At 39.1% G+C, this 12590-nt stretch overlaps 1 protein-coding gene across 4 annotated transcripts in view; it reads right to left on the bottom strand.

The window, feature by feature from the left end:
* Positions 1-12590, bottom strand: part of Zeb1 (zinc finger E-box binding homeobox 1) — a 179527-nt gene that overhangs the window by 155980 nt on the left and 10957 nt on the right. The gene's annotated exons all lie outside the window — the stretch shown is intronic.

Below are 12590 nucleotides of genomic sequence, written 5' to 3'. Positions count from 1 at the left end.
ACATATATATCACAGCTCCTGCATCTGTGACACTGCGGGAGATGGGGCAGAAAGGATGAAGAGCCAGAAAGCCAGGAACTGTCTTCTGTGAAACAGTCTCTCCTAGAAAGAGCCACAAACACAAGACCAGAACAATAGTAGTATCAGTGTACACATTACCATGGAAGGAGGAAAATTCTTCAGGGATTCTCCTCTAGACAAATAACTATAGGCAACTGATAACCAGCCCCTTTATCAGTTGTCTATACACACGCATAAAAAACCCTTTTCTCAGTACTGGGGATGATACCTAGGACCCTTTGCATATTACATTAGCACTATTCCAGCCCCACTGTGATTAAGAAAAAACTAGTATTGCACAATTAATTTTCTCCCCGTCACCTTATGAGACCAAAATTAATAATAAACACAGAAAGTTTCCTACACCTGAGACAGACTTCAAGTCTACACTATTACAGTTGAACTATATTGTACCAATAGAACAGAAATCTCTACAAGGTGTTCTAGAAAAGTGCACCCAGGCATGGTGGTAAATGCCTTTAATCTCAGCACCTAGGAGGCAATGGCGGGTGGATCTCTGGCCACCCAGGTTTGCACAGAGTTCAAAGCCAATCAAAGATGTGTACTGAAAGTTTGGTGAAAAAGAAGTGGGGAGATACTGAGTTTGAGTGACACTAAAAGCATGACACCACACTTGTCAAGGGTTAGTTACCCTGAGCTGCTCCAGAAACCTGCAAAGCTCACCTGAACACCAAGGAACAGGCTGAGTCAACAGAATATATTCTGAGAATGATGACTTATTAAAAACATGCATGATTATGTTTTTAAGGCTGAAATGGTATGTGTGTAAACTAACAAGATTTATTAAATTCCTTTCCACATTAGAAAGAAAATATATTAAAAGGCAGGGAAGAAAGATTATTTATATAACAAATTTTTAACAATTTTATAACAATTATTTTTCTCATTATTTGATATTTCATTGCACTCTTCATTAAGTACTCTGTTCTTCACCTTGCTAAGAAATAATAAGGACAACAAGATGCAAGTTTTACTTCAAAAAGAAGAAAATAAACTATACTCTCAAGTTTCACTTATGCATTTACTGTTTGTTAAAAGAAACACTAGGGACTGGCGACATGACTCAGCATGGAAAGAGGCTTACCACAAAAGCAGGATCCCTGGAGACTTCATGAAGGTGAAGGAGAGAACCAACTTCACAGTTGTTTGTGGCCCTGCACATGTGTGCCATGGCATGCACACACATCATACACAATAATAATAATAATAAAGCTTAAAAGTAACTAGAAGAGATATTATTATTACCAGTGTCATATGTGTCACGCAAACCTACTAAGGTTTCTGCGTGCTCAAGGAACACACCAGCTTTCAGAATTACATTACTACTCTGTAACTAGAGCTCTGACAATCAACTATGTACTAGAAATAATCTGGGAGGAGCTGGAATACCCAATTCAGTGAGAAACTTCTGACCATGTCTGTAGAGTGGTCAATGTCTTCCACAGACTTGACAGTGCTTTTCTTGTGATGTGGGGTGCCAAGTGTAGAGCACTTGGGGCAACAGCTACTAGCTCTTCTGTCACATGGTCCTCACCAGTGACTGTCCTTCTGTTAATCAATCAAATGCAGCAAGGAAATGGCAGCTTCTACTTCTAAGGTAGACCATAGAATGTTCTGGGCCTCTTGGCCCTCTCTGTAAGGTGAAACATGCTAAATGAATTTAAAGGTTCTTTTCCACTTAAGAATCCTTATTTCATTTCCCTCTCTTAAATCTTCCTTAAAGGTATCAAGTCAGAGTTAAAGAACTTCCCCAGTACTGTCAAACCCTGGGGATGTAGAAAACGTGATTCACTTTTTATCAATAGATCCCCGTGAATGAATGAGCGGTCTCTGCTAGTGAACCTCTTTTAGTCACCTTCCTTCCTGACTACTGCCACCTAATGCTTCAATGGGGAGCTTCCCCGTGGCCCGGCTTAGAGAAGAGGAGTCTCACAGAGCAGCATGGCTTGCTTTGGTCTTAGTTCTATTAGTAGGATGTCAAAGCTTCTGAAAAATAGTTGTGCCTGGCAGACAAACCAGAGCACCAACATCTATATTCACAGTATATCTACAATATGCAACGGATCTAGAGAAAAAAAAAACAATTCTAGGTCACCCAAGCATATTCTTGTCACAAAAACAATTCTAAAAGTTAAAATTAATTTTTCCATCTTAAAAAGCTTAAAAAAACTTATTGTATAATACAACACTCCCAAACTGTCTTCACCTCTCAAAACACATATACTTTACTCTAAAGTATATTATATTTACAACTAAATGTCATTCCTAGTGTATGGCGTGACATGATCCCTGAAAATGAAAACACTAAATGACAAAAATGCAGAATGCAGAAATCATTTGGGGAAATATCTATTTACATCTGGATAAACATCTAATTAAAGCTGACTAGCTTTGCCCCAACCCCTCACCTCTCATACCTCCCACTCCTTACTTAATTTTTGAATTATAGCAAATTCTTCTGGTAGAAACTGTCAGGTCTTATCTAGAAAAATCTTTAAATATTTGACCCGTGCTTTTTTTTTAAAAAAAAAAAAAAAACCTATTGAAGGTCATCTTTATGTAATGCTTCTCATTAATTTAATATTTACTAACTCTAATTTAAGAAAGATTCTTCATTATGGGAGGAAACAACCATTCTGAGGGGACCTAAGACCCATTTTGTGAGGTAAAACTCATACCTGGCACTGTAACAACAGAGAGGTCACAGCCCTGGGGCAAACTGACTACTACTATCCTGCTAAATGGACACGTAGCATTAAACCAACCCTAGCGATGTTGTTATGCCCAGGGAGCAGCACAACTCTCAACCCTCATCATAGAGACCTACTCTTCAGTAGGTGGCAATTAATAGAGATGTTCAATTGTTCATTGTGTAGAGGGTAAGAGACAGGAGTGTTTGGTCCTACATTGTACATACATATTACATCCTTCTCTTCAAGTCTCGGGGATCTTAGTGGAAGATGGGCTAGAAAGACTGTAAGAGCCACGTGTAGGGAATATAACTTCAAGAGAAAGGTGCTTTATGGACACAACACATGGCAGTTGTCACAGCAATTGTGACAGCATGCAAAAGACCTGTGTCAAGACCTAACGCCAGACAAAATCACAGTGGCTGGAGCATGAAATCCCACCACTAGCCACGAGATCCCACCACTAGCCACGCATTACTAGCATTTGGTAACTGCTAAGAGAGGAAGAGCTGGGTTTGCTTAATGGTATAAGGACCACAGTCACTCCCAAGAGTAGTTGGGTAAGGTTGAGAGAGAAGGAGGGTAGGAGGGAAGGAAAGAGGGAGGGAGGGAGGGAAGGAGGGAAAAGAAAAGGTAGATAGAAAGAAAATACTCAAAGTTGGGTGGGTGAATATGACTAAACTATATTGTATATAATTCTCAAAGGATTAGTAAAAATATTATTTTAAAATAAAATTATTTCACTTAAAACCTAAACTATTCATTTAGCAAAATAAGAAAACATGAAGCCATTCCAGCTCAATACCCTCAAAGTCACTCTGAAGAAGATAGAACATTCAATGTAGCAGACATACTTGAGGGAGAGGAAGGGTCTTTTCAATCAAGCTCAGAGAACTTCTCAGGCACAGTGTGCAGGTCAGTGCGCAACAATGACAGCTATTTCCTTATTTGTCATGCCGTCATCTATAGCCACCTACTTTCCATCCATGCACAGCCAGCAGAGACACTAGCAGCTTCTATGCAGAAAGGCAAGTGAGTCTAAGAATATACTTGGTTTTCTAACACAGTATCAGAAAATAAACTAGAAACTCTAAAAAACGTAACTTGTAAATGACTCAATTTCATTCCTATAAATACTAAATATTACTTATTCAATATATTCTAATATTAAGTATAGTATATTTGAGGGTGCAAATTGTTAGCAAATGAATCCAGAAACATGTAAGAATCTCTACACCACATATGTACACATGAACAGCTTACACCAATGAGATCTCACCTAGTCTATTGGTAAGGAAAGAGTAGGACTGTTCCACATGGAGACCCATGACCATCATGCATACTACAGTTGATGGCTGAAGAGGCTTAGATCGGCAGGAAACCCATCGATGGGATAAATTATTAAAATCTTGTTTAACACATTTCTGTGGAATTAATGGGTTTTTATTTTTTTATGAGTGAAATATTCAGCGTACAAATTGCAACTCTATCAAAATACACAGAGAGAAATCAAAGCTTTAAGTAAAAAGAATCATATTAGACATGGAAATGTGATAAAGTCTTTTAAACTTTCTGAAAATGCTCAACTTAAAATACTAAGTATAGCTTAGTATAACATGAATTTTACTTCTTCCTTACATTACTATATAAAGTAGAAAGAAACTCTTAACAGGTTCAAATATAAAGTATCCAAAAAGAAACCCGGGTGAGACAGGGGCAAGGGTTCCAAGAATAGGATAGTCCAGTGGGCAGGTGCTAATGGTATGGAGAACAAGAGCAGTTACCATCCTTGAATGCTGGCAGCCATCAACCAAATGGGTGTGACGTGCGGCCACCAACAAACTGCTCCATTACTATATGAGACAGTGGGGTTTAGGGTGTGTGTGTGTGTGTGTGTGTGTGTGTGTGTGCCATAAAATCCAAAATTCATATCTTATGTATGTTTGGCTAATCAGGTGAATTAAAAAAACTCTTGCATATAGATTCTAAATACCTTTTAAACTATTACAGCAATTTTTTTTATAAACTTGAGAATAAGTAACATCAAAATAAGTTTATTTTAGTCTTTTATCAAGCCAGATCTAACATCAACCTATGTTGAAAAAAAGTTAGAACTACAAAAAAAAAAAATGGCATATGTATTTTACACGCCATTGCTCCTTATCTACATATCTGCAACCACATAAATTCCTGAGGCCTGGGATCACGATCGAGTCTATCCTCAGGTGTTTTCAGCATCCACAAAGATGCCTCTAGAGCATCTATAATAATGGTCTTCTTTCCCCAGGCGGTGGTGGCACACACCTTTAATCCCAGCACCTGGGAGGCAGAGGCAGGCTGATCTCTGTGAGTTCAAGCTACAAATTCAATTCCAGGACAGACTCCAAAGCTACACAGAGAAATCCTGTCTTGAAAAGGGAGGGAAAAGGCCTTCTTTCTCCTTCCCAGGGTCTGATCTTTGTCATCACTTCAAACAATCTTACCTCAAAAGAGCATGAAGTCCAATATTTTATTTTCCCCTTCTGCCTTCATTTCCACGTGATGCAGCAAGGAGCTCCAGTCCCTGAGTCCCCTGGTTCTTGTCACCCCACAGATTGGGCTCCTTTCCTAGCTGAACAGTTGTGAAAGCCACTTCATGCCCAGCTCACACATCCAGAGAGATAGCAGCTGCTCATTTCTGAGTTTGTACCAGGCATGGGAATGCAAAAGAAGACAAAACCCACCTTCCTGTTCTCATACATTCCGAAGCCAGTCAGTTTTTTTTTTCTTTCTCTGTTATAGAGATTCTTTGTATTATCTATCTGGTCCTAATAATGCCCCTTAAAGATTCTAACTTCTACCCTTCTCTCTTTAAAATACATGTGCTCCCTGTACGATCTCATGGTTTTGACTCTCTCTCACCAACTGGTGAGTTCTCACATTTGAATTCCCAGCCTGAGATGACCATTTCCATCCTGCAGAGCAACTTCATCCTGTCAACTGTCGGGCTAGACCTCTGTCTGCTTCCTCTCTGGAAACTATCACCTCAAGCATGACTTCCTTGTCTTTCCTAAACTGATACTTATTTGCGTCTTTTCTCTGGTTGGTGTCACCACCATCCATCAATCCATTCAAGCAGAAATGCTGGAGGTAGCTCTGACCTATTAAACAAGGATGGCAGTGTCTTAAAAGGGTTTGGATGACTTAATGCGCTGAAGAGCATCTAACAACGCCTGGTGGTAAACGATTACTGGATAAGCCAAACCCAAATGAAACAGTAGATTCTGAAAATGCAATTGCCACAAACACAAGAGAAATAATGAGAGACATCATAATACTTTAAATTAGAACAATCTAACAAGGTAAGTTAATGTCTTTTTAAACTTCATAAAATGTAGTTAATAGAAAAGACAAAGCAGAGCCGGGCGGTGGTGGCGCACGCCTTTAATCCCAGCACTCGGGAGGCAGAGGCAGGTGGATCTCTGTGAGTTCGAGGCCAGCCTGGTCTAGAAGAGCTAGTTCCAGGACAGGAACCAAAAAGCTACAGAGAAACCCTGTCTCAAAAATCAAAAACAACAACAACAACAAAAAAAAGACAAAGCAGAAATCATTTAAATTTAGTTTAGAAAGATATAAAAGAATTAAAAATTCCTGTGTTACTTAAAATGAATGAAAACATCTTTTACAACTAGAGATACAAATTATGACACAAAATCAGAATTAACTAAAGATAATCAATGAAATGGATATAATGAGATACTCACAATTCCTTCAAGTAGTGATCACATCAGTGACTGATATCCTTACAATCAATTTTGAAATTCTAGAATAAACCTAACTTGGTTGGTATGGGCTGTTTTCTCATATACTGCTGGATCAAGTACAACAGTATTTATAAACTTTTGTATCTATTTTTAGATTAAGGTTATTCTTCAATTTTCATTTCTCAAACTTTTTTCTATATTCATAAAATAATACTGCATAAAAATAGGAACTATTTGTCTCTTTGCCCAAACTCTGGACTGATCCTGCAGGAGGAGACGCAGCGGTTGCTGGATGTTTTGTAGAACTTGTTAGTAAAGATGTCTAGAGTTGGCATTTCTTTTTGTTACAAGATCTGTGCTTTTGACCTAGACATTCAGTTCTTCAGCTTACATTAATACACTAAGGGTCAGTAGTTGATCTTTCCTGACACATCCATAGCCATATCCCTGTTTTCATCCCAGATCCTGCTGACTTGTTTACTGTGGTGAAGCTTGCAGGCACTGTCAGTTTTGATAGTTTTGACAGTCAGTCTGCTACTTCAGCTGCACTGATGCACTCTGAGTCACTGTTATTCTCCACTTCATTACTATATACCCCATCTTCATTATTCCTATTTTATTTTGGGGGAGTGTGTCCAAGTTTGTATGGCAGGTGCACTCACCTGTTTATCACACACACACACACACACACACACACACACACGCGGGCGCGCGCGCACACACACACGTTTTCCACATTATTGTTTGAGACATAGTCTCTCAATTAATCTGGAGCTTGCCACATAGCTAGATTAACTGGCCAGTGAGGACCCAGGATCCTCCTGTCTCTGCCACCCCAGCCCTGAGGCTATGAGCCTGCACAACCATGCTTGGTTTCGACATGGGTGCTTGAATTTGAACTTGGGTCTTGGTGCTTGCACAGTAACTTAACTACTGAGCTGTCTCCCCAGCCCTCTGTTTTACTTCAATTAGAAGAATATCATATTACTCCTTTTTAGTTCTCAGAGGCACATGGCTATTATTCTTCAGCCTCTAATGTTGCAAAGTAACTGGTAAAAAACCTACAAAGTCATGGAAAGTGCTACTTTGGCCATCTCCAAGTTCTGACGGTACGGTACGCTCCTGGAACAGGCATTTTTTCATTATCCTTATATTTCTTTGAATTACAAGCTATTCAGAAACAAGCATATTAATTTTCAATGATACTTGTATCTAAATTAATGGTATTATAAGCACAAAATATCGAATGCTAAAATTTTATGAAACTAATTGTAGTTGGTCATGATTAAATATTCTTTGTATGTTCAAAAAGAATGTTTTGGTTGTGGGGTGCAGTGTTCTATACTTGCCCATTACATTAAGTTTACAAGCTTTCTTATCAAAATCTTTCTTTTTGTTGATTTTTCTCTGCTCTTTGAACACCTATAAATTATTTCTAACAACCCACAATGATAAAGGATTCACTTGTTTCTTTAGTGATTCTTTTCTTTTTCCTCTCTCTCTCTCTCTGCTTACTAGATTTTAGAGATGTATCAGTATAAATCAATTTGAAACTGAATTGTCCTTGTATCACTTGGTGACTCTTGAAATCAATTTTGTCTCAAAGTCAATGTTGATTGCTATATTACAGTTACAGCTTCTGTGTGTGACTCAGGAACCTGTCACTAACTTCCTATGTGTTTCTTAAAGGAATGTTACTTGTGAACAGCATCTACCAGGGCTTTGCTACTTTATTTCATACAACTAGCCTCTCCAGCTGGGCCTCTGTCAGTGTATGTGCACTCAATCACCAGCACCTGCAGTTCGTACTCACTGCTAACCGCATGCTGTTTATCTTGCTTCCTTTCTTCCTCTTCCTCATCTTCTGCTCGGCTTTTTCATACTGGGTGTCTATTCTCATCCTCTTTCCCTTACTTTCAGGTTACACTATTTCTAATCAATGCTTTCACCCTGACCCCAGTTTTATTCAGTATGTTTACACCACTGGCATCTATCTGCTTTCCCACGCTTTCTGCGACTCTCCTCCATCTGAAGCCGCTTTCCCTGTCTGAGAATAGCAGTGAAGCATAATCACGGTTAAAGCACTGAGGACTTCACTCAAAGACATGTCATTTCCAGGCTCCACACAGCTCAGGGAAAAAGACAAGATGAGGGTAAATGTGTGCTGAACCCCAGAAAGGCCAGCACCTAGTTTCCTTCCAGCACATGTACAGAATACTGCAAAGGGGCAGACTTTCTGCCCCTTACTGACCTAAACTATTTTGAAGTTGACACTCTAAAGCTCCATCCACATTTGTTAAGAATCGAGGAGTGAGAGAAAGATGATGTCTCTCTAACTGAAGCCGGCCCATGTTAGGAAGGCTGGCTATCAGCCCTGCTGAAGCACTCAGTGTCAGTCTCGCAGCTGCCACACATGACATACACAGCAGGCCGAACACTTGATGAAGTGAAGCAAAAAGGAGTCCAGGCAGACAGTGAAGTCAATCAACTTTAAGTTAAAAACCATAAGCATACAGTATATAGCAACAGAGAACACAAAAGACCTTCAACAGACATACAGACATAAACTGGATTACATGAAATATTTAGAGAAACAGATACAAAGATAAATGACACACTCATCTTTGTGTGAGAAATAGTAAACGCAGAGGTCAAGACATGATAAAAGCATATTTTCTTAACACACAACTCTTAAACAGGCACTGGTTTTAATGTGTCTTGTAGGAAACAATGCACCTCTAAATGGAGTTTGTTTTGTAACATCCTTATGATTTGTTAGACAAAGCCTCACTCACAAAGCCCAGTTGACCTTAAATTCATGATCCTCCTGCCTTGTCTCTGAGTGCTGGGATTAAAGGCCACCACACCCAGCCTGTGTTCTTTTGACTGAATAAAAGAATATACCAGTCTGAGTTGCAGTATATTGAATATGAAGCATTAATGCAAATTTTTATTTTATTTGGAACTGGAAGATTTTTAAATGCCAAGCTAACTTAATTCAAATAATAAAACAGCTGGATCCCTTTTTTTTTTCTTTTTTTTTTCGAGACAGGGTTTCTCTGTGGTTTTGGAGCCTGTCCTGGAACTAGCTCTTGTAGACCAGGCTGGTCTCGAACTCACAGAGATCCGCCTGCCTCTGCCTCCCGAGTGCTGGGATTAAAGGCGTGCGCCACCACCGCCCGGCAACAGCTGGATCCCTTACTCCCTTCATTTATCACAGGTAATCAGACACTGGACCATGACAGTGTCAGAGGACAAGAACAGGACAGCTACAGCGGTTCATGCCTGTATCCTAGCACCTATGAGGATGAGGCAGGAAAGTTCCTGGTTTGAACCTAAGTCGAAGCAAAAGCCTGACTTAAAACAGATAAATAAATTAACTAATTCGAAAAGGCAGGAATTACCTAGTTGTAGTTTGTTAAATATGTAAGGATCAATGTCGAAGCACAATGATAGGTTCACAAGGTGGAATTTTATTCAGAGACATTAATAAATTGCAGAAATAATTGCTTTAGTTTGCTTTCAGTTGCTGTGCTAACCCTCTCTGACCCAAGGCAACTGGATGATGAAGGGTCTATGTAGCTTAGAGATCGTAGTTCATCATGGGGAATGCCAAGGCAGGACCCTGCAGGCAGAAACTGAAGCAGAGGCCATGGAGGAGTGTTACTCACTGGCTTGCTCTCTGTGGTTTGCTCAGTCTGCTTTCTTATACAACCTAAGACCACCTGCCCAGGAGGCTGGGCCCTCCCACACCAATCATTAATTAAGAAATACTCTACAGACATGCCCACAGGCCAGCAGGTTCCTTTTTCCAAGATGACTCTAGTTTGTATCAAGTTGAAAAAAAAAAACCTAAGCATCCCAATAAACAGGCATGATTTGATAATCAAGAGCACAGAGCACTGTGTCTTTGGAAACCACAGTTAATGCCAGTAGAAACACCTCATTCATTCAAGAGGCTTGAAACCCTAACGTTTGTTTGGATTGTCATCTAACCTGGGACGAAAACAATGCAAGTACGCAATTCCCCATAAGAACACAAAGCACAAACTCACTGCCAAATGGTAGGTAAGTTTCAGCCACCAACACTGACCTAAGTAAGCTTCTAACAAAGTCATCCTCTCCGTGGCATGAGGTGGCAGTAGTGACAGCGATGGCAGGGACAGTACCATCTCAAAGCAGTGGCCACGTAAAACTGTCAGCACGACAGACGAGGTGAGCAGCAGGAAAAGAGGCAGCTTCTACTTCCACAATACTTTCTACTTTTAATAATGCAAACGTGTTAACACTTACTACATAAGGAAACATTCCATGATGAATTACACAAATGTAACAACACAGATCTTTGCTTCAAGACCATTGGCAGTTCCAAATCTCTCTCAAGACAAAATCCAAACTCAGTTGTCAATAAAAACTTTTTCTTCATTTGCTTCCTCTCTAGCTTCATCCTTAGTTACCCCTGCTCATCCTACATGACTCGAGCACAAATAACTTCAAGTTCAATATGTGGGTGTGTCTCATGAATCCAGCTGCATAAATGATTTCTTTGCATGGAGTATCATTATCTATGCCAACACCAGGACAGACATGAGCATCCTCTAAGACTCATCTCTAAACACTGTCCTCTGCACGTGGGATGGGACCAGTTACTAAACTAAACTCTTGAGTTTAATTCTTCTATTATTTCTCCTATACTGTAAACTCTTTGGTTGGTACACAGTAATCTACCATATCAATTCCACAAATAAAGGCTAAATGATTTATTGTTCAAATTTCATAGGCCAAATAATATCAAATTTAATATTATAACCTAAGACTTTTATCCCCCATTCAATGCTTTCTTTCTATAAGTGTACCTATAGATACCAAATCAAAAGTAATTACGCAATCATATGTAGAATGTCCAAGACAGACACAAAATAAACATAAAAACATGGGACACTTAAAAACAAAACTAAGACATCTAAGTGTTAAGAGATTTTTTCAAAGAAAATCAGTAATAAAATGAAATGGAAAAGCTAGAAATAACAAGGTAGGGAATAAACTAGTGATAGTACATCTTTTAGAAAATTAGGTTGTGTCAGAAGAAATATACTGGTCAACTTATCAAGTTTTTTCTCTTTAAAGCTGTAATAAAATGAGGTATAAGATATATAACCAATAATAAGTAAGATCAAGTGCTTATGCCAAAGAACTTATGTCCCTCAACGGACTCAAGATGAGTGGCCGGTTTAATTCCTCTGTAAAGTTAGAAGGTATGCAATGTGAAAGGAATAGTGCTGGCTCATCAAAATCATGCAGGAAACAAGCCAGCAGATAACAACCCAATTCTGCCTACCCACTGGCTCCACTTGGGCAGCATGCCCTCAAACGAGCCTTACAAAATCTTGAGCTCATGATGGCACATGCCTGTAAGCTGAGAGCTGGGGAGGCAAAAACAGAAGGAATACTGGAGCGTGCTGGCCAGCCAGCCTAAGTAAATGGAGACTCTATCTCAAATACTCCGTGAGGACAGCAATGCTGGCCTCTTCACGCTACAGGCATTTACGCACAGACTCATAAGCACACAGACACTACACACAAAGAAAATAGGAAAAAAGTTAGGCATTTTTTTTGGGAGGGGTGCCTTTTGCAAATTACTGAAAGCAGATCCGGGCATTTATAGATCGAGATCAAAACAGAGTACAGACAAAGATTAACATAAAATGCACCATAGGCCTAAATGTTATTGGTTTAAACTTCTAAAGTATTTAGAAAAATCTTCACTTTGATCAAGGAATAAAGTTCAAAAGCATAAAATCATAAACTTGTAACAAAAATTAAAAATTTAAAACTTTAAAGATAACATTAAAAATCAAAGGCTGTTCCAGAAAAGGCTAAACTCTTTTAAATACCTATATCCAATAAAGAAACTGAGTCCAGAAAATACAAGAACTCTTTCAATTCAGTTATTGAAAGAAGAAATATAACTGAAAACGGACATAATTTGAAAGCATTTAACAAAAGGAGATTAGCTGACTGAAATGACACGTCCCTGTCATTTCTTCACAAACCTGTATTCGCCAGTGAAGGCCAA

Source organism: Alexandromys fortis, unplaced genomic scaffold, assembly GCF_014885135.2.
Source record: "Alexandromys fortis isolate MF-2015 unplaced genomic scaffold, M_Fortis_MF-2015_v1.1 scaffold_54, whole genome shotgun sequence".
In the NCBI taxonomy this organism is placed as follows: Eukaryota; Metazoa; Chordata; class Mammalia; order Rodentia; family Cricetidae; genus Alexandromys; species Alexandromys fortis.
This window is presented reverse-complemented; position numbering and strand designations above follow the sequence as displayed.